At 41.1% G+C, this 25,540-nt stretch overlaps 1 protein-coding gene across 1 annotated transcript in view; it reads right to left on the bottom strand.

Annotated features, from left to right (window-relative positions):
* The window catches only part of LOC128644865 (uncharacterized), a 504,552-nt gene that overhangs the window by 34,602 nt on the left and 444,410 nt on the right, over window positions 1–25,540 (bottom strand). The window lies entirely within an intron of this gene.

Genomic DNA, 25,540 nt, shown 5'->3' with positions numbered 1-25,540 from the left:
CTAATGTGTCTATATATATATATATATATATAAATATATGTATATATATATATATATATATATATGTGTGTGTGTATATATATATGCATATGCATGTATATATATATATATATATATATATATATGTGTGTGTGTATATATATATATATATATATATATATGTGTGTGTGTGTGTATATATATATATATATATATATATATGTGTGTGTATATATATATATATATATATATATGTGTATATATATATATATATATATATATATATGTGTATGTGTATATATATATATATATATATACATATATATATATATATGTGTGTATATATATATATATATATATATATATGTGTGTGTGTGTATATATATATATAAATTTATATATATATATGTGTGTGTGTGTGTTGAAGGGAAAACCAGGGCGTGGCTGGGCTGGACGGGGTGTGGCTAGAATAGAGGGGGCGGGGCTGGGCCGGTCTATACAAATTTCCAGGGCTGGTCTGATTTCCCAGTCCGGCCCTGGCTGCATCCACATATATATGCTAAGGAAAGTAGTGAAATAGGGTGAAATTGCCAAGTTATGTAGTAGACTTGTAGCAGGGCACATGATTTTTATTTTAGAACCCTACTGGTTACACACAGTCATATATATCCATTTGGTGTAATCCGGCGATTTATATTGTTATTTAGCTGTTTTAGTTTAAAAGTGTTTTCAGAGAGTATGGCATCTACGGCAGAAATTAGCTATTACCCTGTTTAATACCCCCCATACCTAGAAATATTGCGGATAGGGGTAACTACAATCCTCCGCAATTCTAGGCAGAGTTAGTCTCTGCCCTATCCTAAGCGTTAAATATTCTTTACCTCGTAGCTAATGGACCTTGCTGTTCATTAACCTTTTTTCTCTGCAAACCTAAGGCAGGTGTTCTTAGCCTATTTATACATTAAAGCTGCACTTTGACATAAATGTATTGCGTTAGCCGTCAAAAGCAGCGTTAAGGGGTCCTAACGCTGGTTTTGGCCGCCCGCTGGTATTTAGAGTCAGGCAGGAAAGGGTCTAACGCTCACTTCCCTACCGTGATTCCAGGCTACCGCAGATCCCCTTACGCCAATTGCGTATCCTATCTTTTCAATGGGATCTGCCTAACGCTGGTATTTGGAGTCTTGGGAGAAGTGAGCGGTAGACCCTCTACTGACAAGACTCCAGCCGCAGAAAAAAGTCAGTAGTTAAGAGCTTTATGGGCTAACGCCGGAATATAAAGCTCCTAACTACTGTGCTCTAAAGTACACTAACACCCATAAACTACCTATGTACCCCTAAACCGAGGCCCCCCCACATCGCCGCCACTCTAATAATTTTTTTAACCCCTAATCTGCCGACCGGACATCGCCGCCACCTACGTTATACTTATGAACCCCTAATCTGCTGCCCCTAACATCGCCGACCCCTATATTATATTTATTAACCCCTAATCTGCCCCCCCCAACGTCGCCGCTACCTAACTACACTTATTAACCCCTAATTTGCCGACCGGACCTCACCGCCACTATAATAAATGTATTAACCGCTAAACCGCCGCACTCCTGCCTCGCAAACACTAGAATAAATAGTATTAACCCCTAATCTGCCCTCCCTAACTTCGCTGCCACGTACCTACAATTATTAACCCCTAATCTCCCGCCCGCACCATAGCCACTACTATAATAAAGTTATTAACCCCTAAACATAACTCTAACCCTAACCCTAACACCCCTCTAACATAAATATAATTTATATAAAACGAAATAATATTCCTAAAATTAACTAAATTATTCCTATTTAAAAATAAATACTTACCTATAAAATAAACCCTAATATAGCTACAATATAATTAATAATTACATTGTAGCTATTTTAGGATTTATATTTATTTTACAGGCAACTTTGTATTTATTTTAACTAGGTACAATAGCTATTAAATAGTTAATAAAAAGAGAGAAGCGCACAACCTGGGAACGAACAATAGCATAATAGCTTGTTCTATGGCTAGTTACCACCCAAGAAGCAGCCTCTTTTTGCTCAATATGTGCCTTACACAGAGAAGAACTTTCCAGTAGCATATCAGTCTGATCCTGACTTCACAGTACAGTCCAGCCCCGAAATACCAGGCAATCCCTCTCTGAACAAGAGAAACAGCAAAACCCCAGACGTACGTTTCGGCCTATTGTGGGCCTCGTCAGTGAGGTGCAGCCATATCCCTCTAGGCACACTGAGCAACGGGTCCACGTCTGGATTCCCGCATCACACTTAGGGAGACTTCCCTAAGTGTCATAATTTGCATAAATAAAAAGAGAGAAGCGCTCAACCTGGGAACGAACAATAGCATAATAGCTTGTTCTATGGCTAGTTACCACCCTAGAAGCAGCCTCTTTTTGCTCAATATGTGCCTTTCACAGAGAAGAACTTTCCTGTAGCATATCAGTCTGATCCTGACTTCACAGTACAGTCCAGCCCCGAAATACCAGGCAATCCCTCTCTGAACAAGAGAAACAGCAAAACCCCAGACGTACGTTTCGGCCTATTGTGGGCCTCGTCAGTGAGGTGCAGCCATATCCCTCTAGGCACACTGAGCAACGGGTCCACGTCTGGATTCCCGCATCACACTTAGGGAGACTTCCCTAAGTGTCATAATTTGCATAAATAAAAAGAGAGAAGCGCTCAACCTGGGAACGAACAATAGCATAATAGCTTGTTCTATGGCTAGTTACCACCCTAGAAGCAGCCTCTTTTTGCTCAATATGTGCCTTACACAGAGAAGAACTTTCCTGTAGCATATCAGTCTGATCCTGACTTCACAGTACAGTCCAGCCCCGAAATACCAGGCAATCCCTCTCTGAACAAGAGAAACAGCAAAACCCCAGACGTACGTTTCGGCCTATTGTGGGCCTCGTCAGTGAGGTGCAGCCATATCCCTCTAGGCACACTGAGCAACGGGTCCACGTCTGGATTCCCGCATCACACTTAGGGAGACTTCCCTAAGTGTCATAATTTGCATAAATAAAAAGAGAGAAGCGCTCAACCTGGGAACGAACAATAGCATAATAGCTTGTTCTATGGCTAGTTACCACCCTAGAAGCAGCCTCTTTTTGCTCAATATGTGCCTTACACAGAGAAGAACTTTCCTGTAGCATATCAGTCTGATCCTGACTTCACAGTACAGTCCAGCCCCGAAATACCAGGCAATCCCTCTCTGAACAAGAGAAACAGCAAAACCCCAGACATACGTTTCGGCCTATTGTGGGCCTCGTCAGTGAGGTGCAGCCATATCCCTCTAGGCACACTGAGCAACGGGTCCACGTCTGGATTCCCGCATCACACTTAGGGAGACTTCCCTAAGTGTCATAATTTGCATAAATAAAAAGAGAGAAGCGCTCAACCTGGGAACGAACAATAGCATAATAGCTTGTTCTATGGCTAGTTACCACCCTAGAAGCAGCATCTTTTTGCTCAATATGTGCCTTACACATAGAAGAACTTTCCTGTAGCATATCAGTCTGATCCTGACTTCACAGTACAGTCCAGCCCCGAAATACCAGGCAATCCCTCTCTGAACAAGAGAAACAGCAAAACCCCAGACGTACGTTTCGGCCTATTGTGGGCCTCGTCAGTGAGGTGCAGCCATATCCCTCTAGGCACACTGAGCAACGGGTCCACGTCTGGATTCCCGCATCACACTTAGGGAGACTTCCCTAAGTGTCATAATTTGCATAAATAAAAAGAGAGAAGCGCTCAACCTGGGAACGAACAATAGCATAATAGCTTGTTCTATGGCTAGTTACCACCCTAGAAGCAGCCTCTTTTTGCTCAATATGTGCCTTACACAGAGAAGAACTTTCCTGTAGCATATCAGTCTGATCCTGACTTCACAGTACAGTCCAGCCCCGAAATACCAGGCAATCCCTCTCTGAACAAGAGAAACAGCAAAACCCCAGACGTACGTTTCGGCCTATTGTGGGCCTCGTCAGTGAGGTGCAGCCATATCCCTCTAGGCACACTGAGCAACGGGTCCACGTCTGGATTCCCGCATCACACTTAGGGAGACTTCCCTAAGTGTCATAATTTGCATAAATAAAAAGAGAGAAGCGCTCAACCTGGGAACGAACAATAGCATAATAGCTTGTTCTATGGCTAGTTACCACCCTAGAAGCAGCCTCTTTTTGCTCAATATGTGCCTTACACAGAGAAGAACTTTCCTGTAGCATATCAGTCTGATCCTGACTTCACAGTACAGTCCAGCCCCGAAATACCAGGCAATCCCTCTCTGAACAAGAGAAACAGCAAAACCCCAGACGTACGTTTCGGCCTATTGTGGGCCTCGTCAGTGAGGTGCAGCCATATCCCTCTAGGCACACTGAGCAACGGGTCCACGTCTGGATTCCCGCATCACACTTAGGGAGACTTCCCTAAGTGTCATAATTTGCATAAATAAAAAGAGAGAAGCGCTCAACCTGGGAACGAACAATAGCATAATAGCTTGTTCTATGGCTAGTTACCACCCTAGAAGCAGCCTCTTTTTGCTCAATATGTGCCTTTCACAGAGAAGAACTTTCCTGTAGCATATCAGTCTGATCCTGACTTCACAGTACAGTCCAGCCCCGAAATACCAGGCAATCCCTCTCTGAACAAGAGAAACAGCAAAACCCCAGACGTACGTTTCGGCCTATTGTGGGCCTCGTCAGTGAGGTGCAGCCATATCCCTCTAGGCACACTGAGCAACGGGTCCACGTCTGGATTCCCGCATCACACTTAGGGAGACTTCCCTAAGTGTCATAATTTGCATAAATAAAAAGAGAGAAGCGCTCAACCTGGGAACGAACAATAGCATAATAGCTTGTTCTATGGCTAGTTACCACCCTAGAAGCAGCCTCTTTTTGCTCAATATGTGCCTTACACAGAGAAGAACTTTCCTGTAGCATATCAGTCTGATCCTGACTTCACAGTACAGTCCAGCCCCGAAATACCAGGCAATCCCTCTCTGAACAAGAGAAACAGCAAAACCCCAGACGTATGTTTCGGCCTATTGTGGGCCTCGTCAGTGAGGTGCAGCCATATCCCTCTAGGCACACTGAGCAACGGGTCCACGTCTGGATTCCCGCATCACACTTAGGGAGACTTCCCTAAGTGTCATAATTTGCATAAATAAAAAGAGAGAAGCGCTCAACCTGGGAACGAACAATAGCATAATAGCTTGTTCTATGGCTAGTTACCACCCTAGAAGCAGCCTCTTTTTGCTCAATATGTGCCTTACACAGAGAAGAACTTTCCTGTAGCATATCAGTCTGATCCTGACTTCACAGTACAGTCCAGCCCCGAAATACCAGGCAATCCCTCTCTGAACAAGAGAAACAGCAAAACCCCAGACGTACGTTTCGGCCTATTGTGGGCCTCGTCAGTGAGGTGCAGCCATATCCCTCTAGGCACACTGAGCAACGGGTCCACGTCTGGATTCCCGCATCACACTTAGGGAGACTTCCCTAAGTGTCATAATTTGCATAAATAAAAAGAGAGAAGCGCTCAACCTGGGAACGAACAATAGCATAATAGCTTGTTCTATGGCTAGTTACCACCCTAGAAGCAGCCTCTTTTTGCTCAATATGTGCCTTACACAGAGAAGAACTTTCCTGTAGCATATCAGTCTGATCCTGACTTCACAGTACAGTCCAGCCCCGAAATACCAGGCAATCCCTCTCTGAACAAGAAAAACAGCAAAACCCCAGACGTACGTTTCGGCCTATTGTGGGCCTCGTCAGTGAGGTGCAGCCATATCCCTCTAGGCACACTGAGCAACGGGTCCACGTCTGGATTCCCGCATCACACTTAGGGAGACTTCCCTAAGTGTGATAATTTGCATAAATAAAAAGAGAGAAGCGCTCAACCTGGGAACGAACAATAGCATAATAGCTTGTTCTATGGCTAGTTACCACCCTAGAAGCAGCCTCTTTTTGCTCAATATGTGCCTTACACAGAGAAGAACTTTCCTGTAGCATATCAGTCTGATCCTGACTTCACAGTACAGTCCAGCCCCGAAATACCAGGCAATCCCTCTCTGAACAAGAGAAACAGCAAAACCCCAGACGTACGTTTCGGCCTATTGTGGGCCTCGTCAGTGAGGTGCAGCCATATCCCTCTAGGCACACTGAGCAACGGGTCCACGTCTGGATTCCCGCATCACACTTAGGGAGACTTCCCTAAGTGTCATAATTTGCATAAATAAAAAGAGAGAAGCGCTCGACCCGTTGCTCAGTGTGCCTAGAGGGATATGGCTGCACCTCACTGACGAGGCCCACAATAGGCCGAAACGTACGTCTGGGGTTTTGCTGTTTCTCTTGTTCAGAGAAGGATTGCCTGGTATTTCGGGGCTGGACTGTACTGTGAAGTCAGGATCAGACTGATATGCTTCAGGAAATTTTTTCTCTGTGAAAGGCACATGTTGGGCAAAAAGAGGCTGCTTCTTGGGTGGTAACTAGCCATAGAACAAGCTATTATGCTATTGTTCGTTTCCAGGTTGAGCGCTTCTCTCTTTTTATTTATGCAAATTATGACATTTTGGGAAGTCTCCCTAAGTGTGATGTGGGAATCCAGACGTGGACCCGTTGCTCAGTGTGCCTAGAGGGATATGGCTGCACCTCACTGACGAGGCCCACAATAGGCCGAAACGTACGTCTGGGGTTTTGCTGTTTCTCTTGTTCAGAGAAGGATTGCCTGGTATTTCGGGGCTGGACTGTACTGTGAAGTCAGGATCAGACTGATATGCTTCAGGAAAGTTTTTCTCTGTGAAAGGCACATGTTGGGCAAAAAGAGGCTGCTTCTTGGGTGGTAACTAGCCATAGAACAAGCTATTATGCTATTGTTCGTTTCCAGGTTGAGCGCTTCTCTCTTTTTATTTATGCAAATTATGACATTTTGGGAAGTCTCCCTAAGTGTGATGCGGGAATCCAGACGTGGACCCGTCGCTCAGTGTGCCTAGAGGGATATGGCTGCACCTCACTGACGAGGCCCACAATAGGCCGAAACGTACGTCTGGGGTTTTGCTGTTTCTCTTGTTCAGAGAAGGATTGCCTGGTATTTCGGGGCTGGACTGTACTGTGAAGTCAGGATCAGACTGATATGCTTCAGGAAAGTTTTTCTCTGTGAAAGGCACATGTTGGGCAAAAAGAGGCTGCTTCTTGGGTGGTAACTAGCCATAGAACAAGCTATTATGCTATTGTTCGTTTCCAGGTTGAGCGCTTCTCTCTTTTTATTTATGCAAATTATGACATTTTGGGAAGTCTCCCTAAGTGTGATGCGGGAATCCAGACGTGGACCCGTTGCTCAGTGTGCCTAGAGGGATATGGCTGCACCTCACTGACGAGGCCCACAATAGGCCGAAACGTACGTCTGGGGTTTTGCTGTTTCTCTTGTTCAGAGAAGGATTGCCTGGTATTTCGGGGCTGGACTGTACTGTGAAGTCAGGATCAGACTGATATGCTTCAGGAAAGTTTTTCTCTGTGAAAGGCACATGGTGGGCAAAAAGAGGCTGCTTCTTGGGTGGTAACTAGCCATAGAACAAGCTATTATGCTATTGTTCGTTTCCAGGTTGAGCGCTTCTCTCTTTTTATTTATGCAAATTATGACATTTTGGGAAGTCTCCCTAAGTGTGATGCGGGAATCCAGATGTGGACCCGTTGCTCAGTGTGCCTAGAGGGATATGGCTGCACCTCACTGACGAGGCCCACAATAGGCCGAAACGTACGTCTGGGGTTTTGCTGTTTCTCTTGTTCAGAGAAGGATTGCCTGGTATTTCGGGGCTGGACTGTACTGTGAAGTCAGGATCAGACTGATATGCTTCAGGAAAGTTTTTCTCTGTGAAAGGCACATGTTGGGCAAAAAGAGGCTGCTTCTTGGGTGGTAACTAGCCATAGAACAAGCTATTATGCTATTGTTCGTTTCCAGATTGAGCGCTTCTCTCTTTTTATTTAATTAAATAGTTAATATCTATTTAATAGCTACCAAGTTAAAATAAATACAAAATTACCTGTAAAATAAATCCTAACCTAAGTTACAACTAAACCTAACACTACACTATCATTACATTAATTAAATAAATTACCTACAATTAAATACAATTAAATAAACTATTCTATAATACAACCCCCCCCCCACTAAATTACAAAAAATAAAAAAGAATTACAAGCAGTTTAAACTAATTACACCTAATCTAAGCCCCCTAATAAAATAAAAAAGCCCCCCAAAATAAAAAATTCCCTACCCTATTCTAAAATACAAAAGTAATCAGCTCTTTTACCAGCCCTTAAAAGGGCTTTTTGCGGGGCATGCCCCAAAGTAATCAGCTCTTTTGCCTGTAAAAAAAAATACAACCCCCCCAAAATTAAAACCCACCACCCACATACCTCTACTCTAACCCAAACCCCCCTTAAATAAACCTAACACTACCCCCCTGAAGATCTCCCTACCTTGAGTCGTCTTCACCCAGCCGGGCCGAAGTCTTCATCCGATGAGGCAGAAGAGGACATCCAGACTGGCAGAAGTCTTCATCCTATCCGGCAGAAGAGGACATACGGACCGGCAGACATCTTCATCCAAGCGGCATCTTCTATCTTACCCAGCTTACCGCTACCGTAAGCAACGCTGGTATTGAGAGTTGAAGTGGAGCTAAGTTAGGCTCAACGCACCCTTTTTTGAGCCTAACGCAGCTCCTCCGACAACTCTAAATACCAGCGTTGTTGGAAAGGTGCGTTGGGAAAAAAAGCAGCGTTAGATACGCGGGTCTTTACCGACAAAACTCTAAATCTAGCCGTATATACTTTAAGTCTCTCCTTAACTAAGATCACTACCCAGAATCTTTTGTATTTTCATAGTACAAAATACAAATTTATACTCAGCGACTACTTTATAAGTTTATATCAGCCATTTTCTGGCACCTATAAGTCGGTTCGTTAGTTATAGCTGTTATTATTGTGTTAAGTATATGGCCTATGAGTGGCCTATCAGGTCTTCCTACTATATAAAAAATAAAATTAGGTTCTACCTTTTTAGATGGGATCCAAAAGCGGTCCCCTATTTATCATTGGCCTTCCATAAGTTTTAGGAGCGTGACAGGTCCAAAAGTGGCCCTCATTCTCAGCCAGAAGGCGTGTTATGTTGTACTGTATGATGTGAATACCATTCAATGTGATTATTATTGTTGTTTGCAGCAGTAGGGGTGCCCAGCGGCTCTCATTGTATGCATTTGTGAATTTATGTACCAGTGTCTCACATTGTAAGACGTTTCTTTTTTTTTCTGTACTGCTTGGTGAACCTCAATAAAAATTATTAAAATAAAAATAACCAGCCATTACAAGTGGCTGGTTAATGCTCTTGTGAGCTTGTGGTTTCACTTTGCGCTTAGCACAATTAACCAGATATCAGACGTCTGCTTAAAAAGATCATAATGCTTAAATTGCCCCCAAAATAAAGATTACAGTGCTTAAAGGGACATTAAACCCATTTTTTTTTCTTTGATGATTCAGATAGAGAATACAATTTTAAACAACTTTCTAATTTACTTCTATTATTTAATTTGCTTCATTCTCTTGATATTCTTTCCTGAAAAGCATATCTAGATAGGCTCAGTAGCTTCTGATTGGTGGCTGCACATAGATGCCTCCTGTGATTGGCTCGTTCGTGTGCATTGCTATTTCTTTAACAAAAGATATCTAAAGAATGAAGCAAATTAGATAATAGAAGTAAATTGGAATGTTGTTTAAAATTGTATTATCTGTCTGAATTATGAAAGAAAACTTTTGGGTTTAATGTCCCTTTAACAATGAAAAATAAATGAGCATTTTTATTTTTGTAAAAACAACTGCATGAAGCAGCTATAAGGGTTAAAGTGAGGGGTTGTAGGGTGTTTTTTTTAAAAAAAAAACAGCACCTAAAGTGCCTTTACATTGAGGCCAATGGGGGACTGTGTTTTCTCTATAAATATATATGTATATGCTTATATACATATATATTTATGTGTTAATATATGTATATTAACCCATAAATATACAATATCTCACAAAAGTGAGTACACCCCTCACATTTTTGTAAATATTTTATTATATATTTTCATGTGGCAACACTGAAGAAATTACACTTTACTACAATGTAAAGTAGTGAGTGTACAGCCTGTATAACAGTGTAAATTTGCTGTCCCCTCAAAATAACTCAACACACAGCCATTAATGTCTAAACCATTGGCAACAAAAGTGAGTACACCTCTAAGTGGAAATGTCCAAATCGGGCCCAATTAGCCATTTTCCATCCCCGGTGTCATGTGACTCGTTAGTGTTACAAGGTCTCAGGTGTGAATGGGGAGCAGGGGTGTTAAATGTGGTGTTATCGCTCTCACACTCTCTCATACTGGCCATTGGAAGTTCAAGATGGCACCTCATGGCAAAGAACTCTCTGAGGATCTAAAAAAAAGAATTGTTGCTCTACATAAAGCCTATGGCCTAGGCTATAAGAAGATTGCCAAGACCCTGAAACTGAGCTGCAGCACAGTGGGCAAGACCATACAGTGGTTTCACAGGACAGGTTCCACTCAGAACAGGCCTTGCCATGGTCGACCAAAGAAGTTGAGTACACATGCTCAGCGTCATATCCAGAGGTTGTCTTTGGGAAATAAACGTATGAGTGCTGCCAGCATTGCTGCAGAGGTTGAAGGGGTGGGGGGTCAGCCTGTAAGTGCTCAGACCATATGCCGCACACTGTATCAAATTGGTCTGCATAGCTGTCGTCCCAGAAGGAAGCCTCTTCTAAACATGATGCACAAGAAAGCTGCAAACAGTTTGCTGAAGACAAGCAGACTAAGGACATGGATTACTAGAACCATGTCCTGTGGTCCGATTAGACCAAGATAAAATTATTTGGTTCAGATGGTTTCAAGCGTGTGTGGCGGCAACCATGTGAGGAGTACAAAGACAAGTGTGTCTTGCCTACAGTCAAGCATGGTGGTGGAAGTGTCATGGTCTGGGCCTGCATGAGTGCTGCTGGCACAGGGGAGCTACAGTTCATTGAGGGAACCATGAATGCCAACATGTACTGTGACATACTGAAGCAGAGCATGATCTCCTCCCTTCGGAGACTGGGCCGCAGGGCAGTATTCCAACATGATAATGACTCCAAACACTGCTCCAAGATGACCACTGCCTTGCTAAAGAAACTGAGGGTAAAGGTGATGGACTGGCCAAGCATGTCTCCAGACCTAAACCCTATTGAGCAACTGTGGGGCATCCTCAAATGGAAGGTGGGGGAGTGCAAGGTCTCTAACATCCACCAGCTCTGTGATGTAGTCATGGAGGAGTGGAAGAGGACTCCAGTGGCAACCTGTGAAGCTCTGGTGAAAGTCTATGCCCGAGAGGGTTAAGGCATTGCTGGAAAATAATGGTGGCCACACAAAATATTAACACTTTGGGCCCAATTTGGACATTTCCACTTAGGGGTGTACTCACTTTTGTTGCCAACGGTTTAGACATTAATGGCTGTGTGTTGAGTTATTTTGAGGGGACAGCAGATTTACACTGTTATACAGGCTGTACACTCACTACTTTACATTGTAGCAAGTGTAATTTCTTCAGTATTGTCACATGAAAAGATATAATAAAATATTTACATAAATGTGAGGGGTGTACTCACTTTTGTGAGATACTGTATATGTATATATTCATATACATTTATATTTATTTATTGCTGCCCATTTCTGCGCAATTTGCCCACTGCACTGAACTAGGTAGTTTGTTGTGTCTATCGGCTTTAAAACAAGAATTCCCATTAAAGCCCATCGCGTTTGCATTGTGCCGCACTTGTAATACCAGCGCACATTTAGGTGCACTGGTATTACTGAGTGCAGCGCAAATATTCTGCTCACATAAGCTCAATTTTGGGCTCCACTCGTAATCTAGCACTATGGGGCCGACTTATCGCGGCCCAAATGGGGCCGACTTATCGCGGCCCAAATGGGGCCATATACCCCTGTTTCCATGCGAGCCTTCAGGCTAGCCGAAAACAGGAGTTAAGAAGTAGCGGTCTTAAGACTGCTGCTCCTTAACTCGTACGCCTCCTCTGAGGCGGTGTACAGCAATCCTCCCGATCGAATAAAATCGGGTTGATTGACACCCCCTGTTGTCCACGAATCTGCAGGGGGTGACATTGCACAAGCAGTTCACCAGAACTGCTTGTGCAATGATAAATGCAGACATGATGTCTTGTTGACATGATCGCTACAGCGGATCATATCCGCCAGACACTTGATAAATAGGCCCCTATATCTTTATGGGGACTATTAGACACCGTTTTCCAATAGATCAAAAAACGTATTTTCATAACATGAATATGTACTGTATGTATATATACAATATATCCCTTTGCAGTCAAACACTTTGTCATATACCATATACCTTTTAACCAGTTTAACTTTTTTTTAATATTTACATGACTCATTTTTATCAGATAGTGTTTTGTATAAGTTCAACTGTAAATTTCAATGTATTTATGTTACATTTAGTGCAAAACTGTTTTAACATGTTAACCTGACAAGCGTAAGATACGGGGCTGCTCTCACGATCGCGTTTACTTTTAACTTGTAATACGAGGGCTCTCTTTCCATTGTGTGCAAAAAAAACAACAATATCGCTCACGCACAACAGTTTGTGTGCCACTTGTAATCTAGCCATCAATGCAGATGCTTTCACCTACATTTGCTCTATTTTTGCTTTTGCATAATTTACTTATAGGTACATAAAATCTATTTCCTAAAAAGTGTTCATTAAAAATAATGCAGGTAAAACCTTACAATATTTAATTGTTCTTCTGCTCACTTGCAACCTATATATATTATCACATTTTATATTTTAGTCAACATCCTGGAACCACATGGTTAAACTATGCAAAAATACTGCAGTGCAAGTGCCTACCCACAATATATTTGCTATTTCCTACTGATTGAGCTGTCCAGTTGACTGGAAAGGGCTGACAGCCGAGAGGGACCTGGTCAAAGCTGGGAAGGTCCCAGGCCAGCTGGTGAGGGAATGGTTGTGAGCCAGGTAATTATTACTTAGTGCATAGGACTAAAGCCTCAGAGAGAATGGTATACTAATGAAACACAAATGGGACATCTGTGTTCAGGAGTTCATTTAAGCATTGAAAACATAAATTTGCCAAGAGTTTATGTACTTTATACAGATTTTTTAAAGGATCACTATACAATACTCAAACTGTATAAACAGATTCCTTTAACCTATTCCTCACAGGAACAAGTAAGGAATAAAGACATTGGGCGCGATCAAATATACGGCGCAGGTTTCGGCGCAAGCGTGGAAACCTGCGCCACCTGTAATTTCACCTTGCACATCGGGGTATTACATATATGGTGCCGGCATTTCCTAAGTTGCGTAAGTCGGATAAACTAGCGATGTACAGAAATAATCGTAAATACAAATTTCTGGAGTCGCTAGTGACTTATGGCGCCTAAGAAAAGTAAAGAAAATAACAAATCTCCCGTAAAAGTCTAACACGCCTCCCAAAAATAAGCCCGACATGTAAATCCCCTATATCCGCAATCCCCCCTCTCATTACTAATATTAAATGTATTAACCCCTAGACCGACAACCCCCCACAACGCAATATGCCTAATTAAACTATTTACCCCTATATCCGCCATCAAACCCACACCGCAAGTAATAACTAAATTATTAACCCCTAAACCACCATAGCCCACAACGCAATTAACCTATTCAAGCATTAACCCCTAAACCTAAGTCTAACCCTAACACCCCCCTAACTTAAATATTATTTAAATAAATCTAAATAATATTACTATTATTTACTAAATTATTCCTATTTAAAACTAAATACTTACCTATAAAATAAACCCTAAGATAGCTACAATATAATTAATAATTACATTGTAGCTATTTTAGGGTTTATTTTTATTTTACAGGCAACTTTGTATTTATTTTAACTAGGTACAATAGCTATTAAATAGTTAATAACTATTTAATAGCTACCTAGTTAAAATAAATAAAACTTTACCTGTAAAATAAATCCTAACCTAAGTTACAATTACACCTAAAACTACACTATCATTAAATAAATTAAATTAATTAACTACAATTACCTAAAATTAAATACAATTAAATAAAATATACTATAGTACAAAACCCCCCACTAAATTACAGAAAATAATAAAATAATTACAAGAATTTTAAACTAATTACACCTAATCTAAGCCCCCTAATAAAATAAAAAAGCCCCCCAAAATAATAAAATTCCCTACCCTACTCTAAATTACAAATAGCCCTTAAAAGGGCTTTTTTTGCGGGGCATTCCCCCAAAGTAATCAGCTCTTTTACCTGTAAAAAAAGAAATACAACCCCCCCCAACATTAAAACCCACCACCCACACACCCAACCTTACTCTAAAACCCACCCAATCCCCCCTTAAAAAAAACTAACACTAACCCCTTGAAGATCACCCTACCTTGAGCCGTCTTCTCCCAGCCGGGCAGATGTCTTCATCTGATCCGGGCAGAAGAGGTCCTCCAGCCGGGCAGAAGTCTTCATCCAAGCGGCATCTTCTATCTTCTTCCATCCGACAAGGAGCGGCTCCATCTTGAAGACATTTGACGCGGAGCATCCTTCCTGGCCGACGACTACCCGACGAATGAAGGTTCCTTTAAATGACATCATCCAAGATGGCGTCCCTTCAATTCCGATTGGCTGATAGAATTCTATCAGCCAATCGGAATTAAGGTAGGAAAAATCCTATTGGTTGATGCAATCAGCCAATCGGATTGAAGTTCAATCCGATTGGCTGATCCAATCAGCCAATAGGATTGAGCTTGCATTCTATTGGCTGTTCCAATCAGCCAATAGAATGCGAGCTCAATCCTATTGGCTGATTGCATCAGCCAATAGGATTTTTCCTACCTTAATTCCGATTGGCTATCTATCAGCCAATCGGAATTGAAGGGACGCCATCTTGGATGACGTCATTTAATGGAACCTTCATTCTCGGGTAGTCGTCGGCCAGGAAGGATGCTCCGCGTCAGATGTCTTCAAGATGGAGCCGCTCCTCGTAAGATGGAAGAAGATAGAAGATGCCGCTTGGATGAAGACTTCTGCCCGGCTGGAGGACCTCTTCTGCCTGGATCAAATGAAGACTTCTGCCCGGCTGGAGGACCTCTTCTGCCCGGATCGGATGAAGACTTCTGCCCGGCTGGGTGAAGACGGCTCAAGGTAGGGTGATCTTCAAGGGGTTAGTGTTAGTTTTTTTTAAGGGGGGATTGGGTGGGTTTTAGAGTAAGGTTGGATGTGTAGGTGGTGGGTTTTAATGTTGGGGGGGTTGTATTTCTTTTTTTACAGGTAAAAGATCTGATTACTTTGGGGGCAATGCCCCGCAAAAAGCCCTTTTAAGGGCTATTTGTAATTTAGTATAGGGTAGGGAATTTTATTATTTTGGGGGGCTTTTTTATTTTATTACGGGGCTTAGATTAGGTGTAATTAATTTAAACTTCTTGTAATTTTTTTATTTCCTGTAATTTAGCGTTTGTTTTTTTTTGTACTATAGTTTATTTTATTTAATTGTATTTCATTTTAGGTAATGGTAGTTAATTAATTTAATTTATTTAATGATAGTTTAGTGTTAGGTGTAATTGTAACTTAGGTTAGGATTTATTTTACAGGTAAATTTTCATTTATTTTAACTAGGTAGCTATTAAATAGTTATTAACTATTTAATAGCTATTGTACCTAGTTAAAATAAATACAAAGTTGCCTGTAAAATAAAAATAAACCCTAAAATAGCTACAATGTAATTATTAATTATATTGTAGCTATCTTAGGGTTTATTTTATAGGTAAGTATTTTGTTTTAAATAGGAATAATTTAGTTAATAATAGTAATATTATTTAGATTTATTTAAATAATATTTAAGTTAGGGGGGTGTTAGGGTTAGGGTTAGACTTAGGTTTAGGGGTTAATAACTTTATCATAGTGGCGGCGACGTTGGCGGCAGCAGATTAGGGGTAAATACATTTAATAGGCTATGTGGGCTATGGCGGTTTAGGGGTTAATACACTTTATTAGTTATTGCGGTGGGGGATTGCGGTTGACAGGTAGATAGACATTGCGCATGCGTTAGGTGTTAGTTTATTTTTCCAGGCATTTTTGGGAGTTACGGTGCTCCCATACACAGCGCAAGGCCTGCTACGGCTGCCTATTATGGCGAGGTAAAAATGGAGTAAGATTTCTCCATTTTCGCCACGTAAGGCCTTGCGCTGGATATTGGATACCGATTTACAACGCGGTCCCATGTTAGCCTATGGGAGTAAAAATTGCGAGCGACAGGTGAAATATACGTGCCGCATTTATATGCAGCGCTGTATATAGGATACCAAAATCGCGTAAATAAAACTGGCGTCGCCGGCTTTTGCAGGTGACACTGCATATGTAATGGAGGCCATTGTTGTCAGAAGGCAAGAACAAGGCTGGTGCAAGTATTTTTGTCCACCAAGGCAAATATATATTTTAAATTACCACCTCTTTGACAATCACATACTTTGCCCTTACTGCAGTGCATCTTGATAAAATACGTTGAAGATGTGTTAAAGGAACACTTAAGACAAAATTAAATTTTTATGATTCAGATAGAGGGGCTTATTTATGAAAGGCCTGTCGGACATGATACGACATTGCGGATGATGTCCGACAGACTTCGCTGAATGTGGAGAGCAATACACTCTCCGCATTCAGCATTGCACCAGCAGCTCTTGTGAACTGCTTGTGCAACGCCACCCCTTGCAGATTCGTGGCCAATCGGCCGCTAGCAGGGAGGTGTCAATCAACCCGATCATATTCGGTCTGGTTGAATTGCGGCGATGTCTCTCCGCCTCCTCAGAGCAGGCGGACAGGTTTAGACTGCTGCTCCATAACTTGTGTTTCTGGAGCGTCTGAAGGCTCGCCAGAAACACGGGCCCTCAAGCTCCATAGGCCCCAGAGCATGCAATTTTAAACAACCTTCCAATTTACTTCCATTAACAAAATGTGCACAGTCTTTTTATATTTACACTTATTGAGTCACCAGCATGTGCACTGAGTATGTGCAACAATTCACAGAATATACGTATATGCATTTGTGATTGGCTGATGGCTGTCACATGATACAAGAGGAATGGAAATAGACAGAACTTAAAATTGTCATAAAAAAAAATCTACTACTCATTTGAATTTCAGAATAAGTGCTATTGCATTGTCTTTATATCATGCAAATCTACTGTCCTTTAAATGAGCTAGTTATATTGTGCTGATTGGTTCTATTCCCTACTGTAGTGCTGTTCTGCACCCCTCGCTGCAGGGGCTCCTAAGTTAACTGCCTATGTAACTTTACTAAATTATGCTTGGCATGTGGCCATGCAAGGGTTCTATGAAACAGAAGCAGGAAGACATGAGGTGGCCAAAGATGTGCCAGCATCTGCTCTCAAAATGACAGTGCATGACATGGTATGGAGCAGTGGTTGCCAACCGCGGTCCTCAAGGACCCCCAACAGTCCTGGTTTTCATTATAGCTAAACCAGTGCACAGGTGAAGTAATCAGCTGATCTGTAACCAACCTGCTCTCATCCATCAGATGATTATTTCACCTGTGCACTGGTTCAGCTATAATGAAAACCAGGACTGTTGGGGGTCCTTGAGGACCGCGGTTGGCAACCACTGGTATAGAGTATCAAATTTCAAGCTAATCAAATCATTTTGAAACATTATCAAACATCTTTCAAATACATTTGTAACACAAACCTATACCTTGCACTGGTATTTTTGCCCATAAGAAAGCACCTTTTCACCAATTATTTACATAATTTATGAACTTAAATTTTACACATTAACATGTTAAAAGGGGTATTTGTTTTTAATAAACTTTGATACTTTTTAAATTTGATACTTAACTCTAATGCAGGGATCGCCAAATGACAGTCCCTAGGCAACATGTGCACTCATTTTGAAGCCCCAGAGAAAAAAGAAGAACCAAGAATGTAATCCCAGGAGTTGAAAAAAAGTGTGCCTTAGGGATTTCTGGGCACACAAGTTAGCAACAACTCAAAGGAGCCCTCTGGAGGGGACAACAGCAAATAGGACGAACCCATCAAACTTACTAGACATGTGCGTTTCGTTCCGAATCGAAATTTGGACGAATTTGTTAAATTCGGAGCTTCGGATTGATTCGAATTTCTGAATTACCCTATCAACGAAACTAAACTAATCCGAATGCATGTGTAACGAATAAACCCGAATTAGTTTGGATTTTTTCGTTACATTTGAATGGCCATGGACTAATCACAATTACACTAGTATTGTACAGTATATTAGGTTATATCACTCTGCTAGCTCTGTGCAGGGCATATTATGTAGGTGGTACCTGTGAGGTTGGTACTTAGGCGGGATGTGCTGTGTATTACACTAGCATTATGTACTGTATATTAGGTTATATACCTTTGCGAGCTCTTCCGAATTTATGGATCGAATCCCAACCGAATACATCCGAATTTAAAAGAATCCGAATGAATCTGAAACAAATATATTCGAATGTATCCGAATTCGAATCAACCCGAAAACGAAATTTAAAAAAATCTGAATCGCTCCGAAACTAACCAAAATAAATTTTACCGCCGCGCACAAGTCGAAAACGTACCTAAAACTATCCCTGTACCAGTGTACATTTTTAGGAAATAAATTATTACTAGCCATAAATTAATTGATGGCCCTTATGGCTTTCAAAATATTGATCTGCGGCCCCTATATGTTAGTAAGGTGGCCATTACTGACTGAATAATTTATTTATGGTTGCATTGATATGGAATTACTAATGTCACACATTATGAAATAATATTAATAGTTAAGTGAACAAGTTTGTATTCAAACACATTAGTCAATTACCTTTAGTAAAGGATTGGAACATCTTAGAAAATGAAGTAACAGTTACTAAAGGTGCTATGCACTCTTTTTAAAAGGGAATGCTGATTTGTTGGAACCCAGGCCAACATTATTGGTGGCTACCTAAACTAATTCAGTTCAAATTATTGCTAGAAGCTCAACAATCTAAAATGACTTAATGAGTTTATTTTGCTGTGCCATAAAAAAATAAAAGCACAATCTAGAGCATTGTTTCTCAACTGCAGACCTCAAGTATCCCTAACAGGCCAGGTTTTTATTATAGCTCGACTAGAGCACATGTGAAATAATCAGCTGATGGATGAGAGCAGGTTAGTTACCATGGTTACTGATTAGCTGATTATTTCACATGTGCTCTAGTTCAGCAGTAATGAAAACCTTGTCTGTTGGGGGCACTTGAGGACCGTGATTGAGAAACACTGGTCTAGAGTAACTCAATCCTCTTCCCAAATCCTTGAACTGCGATTTAGGACTGTATGCATACAGCTGTTGTCTTCTTGAACTCTGCACAATAGATTCCAAGAAGAGAGATATTTCTGGTGCAAACCCTAAGCTCATGAAATGAAACATCACAGATGCACTTCTTATGACTGGGGATCCCACCGACTGCGGTCCCTATCACTGTGGCTGGTATCTTCCATTTCTTCTCATCATCCAACTTTATTTGAACACTTTGGCCAGCATTCAACTCTGGCAAGGGCCATACAGAATGTCTCCTGTCATAAAATAATCAATAGTTCCTTTTCAACTCTTCATCCCTCCTAAGAACTTCCTCCAGTGGAACTGGGGAAACAGACTGAAATTCACTCACAGATGACAGGGTGGTACAGATCTGTCGTTCTACCATCAACTGTGCTGGGCTATATCCCGTGGCTTTGATGGGGGTTGACCTGTAAGCTAGGAAGGCCAAATAGGGTTCTGATTGCTTCAAGATAAACTTTGTGGTTTAAATTGTCCTTTCAGCCATTCCATTGGCCTGTGGGTAATGCGGATTTGAAGTTGAATGGATGAAGTCATATTCACTGCAGAAAGACCTGAACTCCAAGGAAGCAAACTGCATCCCATTATCACTCACTAATTTCAGCGGTATACCCCACCTGGCAAACATACTTTTGAGGCGGGTGATGACAGCCAGATTAGTGGCTTCATTCAAGGGTGCAATTTCTTGATATCTGGAATAGTAGTCGACAATCATCAAGAATTTCTTTCTGTTGAGTTCACAGAGATCGGCAGCCATCTTCTGCCAGGGGCCAGCAGTTAGTGGAGTAGAAATTAGTGGTTCTTTTCTTTGAGTAGGCTGGCGTTCCTGGCAAAAGGCACATCTTGAAACATATCCTGCAATATCTTTACTGATCCCAGGCCACCATACCGCCATAGCTGCCCTTTCTCTGCACTTTGAAATGCCCAAGTGGCCATCATGGATTCTGCCCAGCATTTTCTGCCGCAGGCTAACAGGTATGACAATGCGATCTTGAAACCGCACCAGACCATGCAGTTCTGAGAGATGTGCCCTTTCTGACTTATAAGAATGCAGCGACATCCAAGCTGCCCTGCTCTCAGGCCAACCATCCTTTATGTACTTGATAACCATTTGAAGATCCGGATCTTGTCGTGTCTAACTTCTTATCTGCTCTAATTTCCTTGAAGAGATGGATTTAGAAGTCAACACTGAATCCACATACACTTTTACTTCTGACTCAGTCAAGGAACCTTCAGCAGCAGCCAGCGGGAGCCTGGAAAGTGTGTCTACCACTACCAGTTGTTTCCCCAGCGTATGCACTGCCTGAACGTTGAATCTGAGCAGCCTCATCTGGAGTCTCTGACATCTCGGGGCATCTTGTCAATATCATAGGAATTAAGTAGAGGAACAAGCAGTTTATGATCGGTTTCCAGGCTGAATCTCTCCAGACCCACCAGATAGTGTTGGAAGCGCTCACAGGCCCAAACTGCAGCCAAACACTCTTTCTCGATTTGGGCATGCTTCGATTCAGCTGCGGTCAGTGTACGGGAGCAGTAGGCGATGGGCTTTAGTTTACTCCCATTTAAATGTAGAAGAGCAGCACCTAGCCCATAACTGCTAGTGTCAGCACTGACTATGTTTTTTTTGGAAGGGTCATAAAACCCCAACACAGGGGCGAACCCCAACATGGACTTGACTTGTGCAAAGGCCTCCACTTGTGGGGCCCCCAGGCCCAAGCAACATCCTTCTTCAGTAACTCGGTGATATGATGTAGTACTGAAGACAGGTCTGGTAGAAACTTGCCAACGTAATTCACAAGGTCCAATATCTGTCTCAGTTCTTGTACATCTGAAGGTCTTTTCTTGTTCTTTAGCAAGGACTTTACTTGTGTCTGGCTTGATGCTGTCACTACTAATGATGTGCCCAAAGTAGCATAATTCAGATTTTCTAAAATGACACTTTTCTTTATTCAATTTCATCCTGGGCTCTTTTATAGTCTGCAACACACACTGCAAGCGTGGTCTATCTGAATTATGAAACTTAAATTTTGGCTTTTGTGTCCATTTAAGTGAACTCAAGTGTGTCTTCTGAAGCCATGGTTTTGGGTTATTTTCTAAATTCTAATTCTTTTAATTTCTAATCCTTCTAGGCCAGTGGTCTCAAAGTACAGGCCCCAGGGCCAAATGCGGTCCTCAAGATAGTTTCATATGGCCCTCCCTTGTTTAATAGGTAAACCATTACTTTGAGCTTTCACATTTTTTTAGGGTTCTAAGAGGTGTAACTAGTTGATATTCTATATAGGCACTCACAAGACAAATATAAAGACAAAGCACCAAGTGTAGACTCCTACCACACACTGCGTTTGGTAAATGTCACTTTTTACGTTGCTATACAGTTCCAAGATGATCACTTTACTTGGTACTCACAAGATAAATATACAACTGTGTATGTCTATTGTGGGCTACAACTCCCACTATTCACTACTACTTGGATAAATGTCACTTCCATTTCCTAGTATATCCAGTTTCGGAACATTTGCTCAGTTCAAACAGCCCCCATGGGAGAAGAACACTTGGCCAGTGGTCCCCAGATACTTTGAGTTTGATACCCCAGTTCTAGGCTGTGCCAGTGATTGTTTGTTGGTCTGTTTATTCTTCCCAGTACTTCACTAAAGTCATATAACACTGATGTTTGTTTGTTGAACTATTGTTTTTTATTTTGGATTTTGATAACTACTTCTGCCTGCACTTAGACAGACATTCTTTTCTTTTTATGACCTGACAAGCTCTCACCATCCTTTACAAATCCTGTTCTGTTGCTATGAATACAGTTCCTAACCTCATTTTGTATTAGCCATGACCAGCAGTCTTTTCTGTACAGGTTCTATACTACATCTACAGCTAGTAATAGCTGTGCTTTGTACCTACCTATCCATTGAAGTTATAGGGGCCGATTTATCAAAGTCTGTAGCGTATCGTGTCTGCCAGACATCGCTGAATGCCGACAGCATACGATGCCGGCATTTAACAGTGAACTGCTTGTGCAATGCCGCCCCCTGCAGATTCAGGGATGTCAATCAACCCGATCGTACTCAATTGGGCGGATTGATTTCTGCAGCCTCAGAGACAGCGGACCAGTTAAGGAGCAGCGGTCTTAAGACCGCTTGCTTCATAACTGTTGTTTCCGGTGAGCCTGAAGTCTTGTGCGGAAACAGGGGCATCAGGGGCCATTCAGCCCTTAATAAATTGACCCCAAATACGGTACTTAAAGTTTAGGCCAGTGCTGCTCTACAACCAAAGCTCCATTCCAGTCCTGGAAGTGTTTCAGTCATTCTACATTATAATCACTATTCCAGTCAACTGTTTTCTAATTTTGCGCTTTAATTTCCACTTGTATCTGTCCTGCTCTGTAGACTAAACCTCCAGTGAACACCAGTCTTCAACACCTGCCATAAGATCTCCAAGTCTATGTTTGCTTAAAAAAATTAGCAAAAAAACCTTTAGATTATTAGATTTTAGCATAAGTATATTTAATAGTTGTTGTCTTAAGTATAAGCACTTACTAATCTATCTCACCAAACTCACTAAGCTAATGCTAAGCTCTCATCAAACAATCTAAAGATACCAACAGATAAGTAAGCAAATATAACATTGATCTAATAAAACTTTCTATAACAATTATTATATCAACCATAAAAGAAACACTTTGCAATGTACTTTCTCTCCATAATTAGAAGGCAGACTATAGGGGCCAGGACCCTATCCTTTCCCACATTCTACGTAGTGGTAGCCTTTTTTAACGTTGGAGCAATTACATACTATGCAAACTATAAGACCATTTCTGTATAAGGAAAATAACTTATTGTATCTGAGCGTATATCAGAAAATTTGCCCATATGATTCATGGACAACATCGACATCTGCAAACACAATCTATCTGATCTCAAGTTATTGATTAAATATTTTCCACAAAATGGACACATTGGGGCCTATCTATCAAGCTCCGAAAGGAGTTTGTTGCCCCGTGTTTCTGTCGAGTCTTCAGGCTCGCCAGAAACAGCAGTTATGAAGCAACGGTCACAAAGGCCGCTGCTCCATAACCTGTCCGGCTGCTCTGAGCAGGCGGACAGACATCGCCAGAAATAAACCCAATCGAGTACGATCGGGTTGATTGACACCTCCCTGCTGGCGGCCCATTGGCTGCGAGTCTGCAGGGGGCGGCGTTGCACCAGCAGCTCTTGTGAGCTGCTGGTGCAATGCTGAATACGGAGAGCATATTGCATAAATAGAGGCCATTGAGTTCAAAAGCCAAAGGAACTTGATAAATGCTCATCACCCATAGATCAACAGATAACACATATAAATCAGCAATCTGTGTATGCTCAGAACAGAAAAAAGATGGTGGGTCCCATGCCAACAACAGTGATGGACCTTTGTAATGATAGATTGACTCCAAATAATAAATAATACTAAATACATCAACACCATCATCATCAATATTTAAATGTTTAAACATGAATAAAACATATCTACAATATATTGCAAGTTGTGAAATGAATATAGATATCAAAAGCAATGTATTCTGCTGTAATTGCATAGTAACACAAAATTGGACTTAATTAACCCCATTAACCCACTATAAACGGAACCCTTCACTGTCAGGTTGCCAATGATTCTGATTGGCTGTGGAGGCGTTAGGGATGTGATTTCAGGTAAAAAGAGTGTGAATCTGCCATTTTACATTTGTGCAGTTGTTTTGTTTGGTTCTGATGTTTGTTAATTGAAATCCATTATTGCTAGTTCAGGTTGTTGGAGATCTAGGGGCATATTTATCAAAGCGTTAACTGAAAATACGATTGAATCCTGCGTCGTATTTGTCACGAGATTGATACACCGTAGTTATCAAAGCGTCAAGATTGGCAAATGTTGAAATTTGTGACATAATATGTACGCTCCAGCGATCTCAATCGGACGCAGATCGATGCTTGCTTCATTACAGATGTTTCAAATTCAGATTCAACTCTATTTGACCCTTTTCCAAATCTATCAAGCATTTAACAGGTACGCTCGCGACTATTACGACGCAACGCACCTAGTTTTTAATCCACCACCCTTGAGGCCGCGGATGCCATAGAAATCAATGGGAGTCTGAAAACACAGAAAGCTTATGTTTGATGCTGCAAGAGAATGAAGTATATTACATAATAAAAGTAAATTAGAAACTATTAAAATTGTATACCCTTTCTAAATCTAACAATATTATTGCTCCACATTTGGTAGATATAGGGATAAAAATGAAAAATACATTATTACTTATCGATTATGTTACAAATTTGTCTCTTATTCCAAAGCAAGGGGACAATATTGTTTCTCCAAATTTGTTGAAAAGTTTTGCCCCATACTTGTTGCACTAATAGATATAGAGATAAAAATGAAATAAATACACAGCATAGTATAGCTAACTTCCTTTTTATTTTTTGTGAAAAATCTTTGTGCACTATGTTTAAGCCATGTAATACAAGTACCACTCTCCACTTCGCACCAAATTTGTCGCAGCTTTTTTCGCACCAATTATGACGCAAACTAATAAACAACCCACACACTAGAGAATTTTTCAACCATTTTTGATTGGAATATGTATAATCAAATGATTTATGACATCAGCCAATCTAATTCAAATATACATTTTAAACTATCACCAATGAATCAAATTGCTTGATACTTGTGTCATTGATCACTCATCAGAACTTGTAAGTGCCATTTGTTACATTGTGTATTATACTTTGAAAGTATGTATATGTAAAATTAGTATTAAAGATAAACATTAATGCTGACATTAGGACACACAGTGTAATATTTTAGATATGAATTTAAAATTCGAAATGATGTTTGATTCAATATAATCTATCTGATAGCTCAAAGGGATAGCCCACCTAACATTAAACTGTCATGATTCAGATACAGCAGAAATTAAAATCACCTCTTTATCTTTGTCATGCTATTTTCAGTGTATTTCAGAATAATAATAAATATACACTATATACATATAGTGGTATAAATAAACACAGAGATATGAC

This window comes from Bombina bombina, chromosome 1 (genome assembly GCF_027579735.1).
Source record: "Bombina bombina isolate aBomBom1 chromosome 1, aBomBom1.pri, whole genome shotgun sequence".
NCBI classification, from domain to species: Eukaryota; Metazoa; Chordata; class Amphibia; order Anura; family Bombinatoridae; genus Bombina; species Bombina bombina.
The sequence above is the reverse complement of the archived record's forward strand: the minus strand, read 5'-3'. Positions and strand labels throughout refer to the sequence as shown.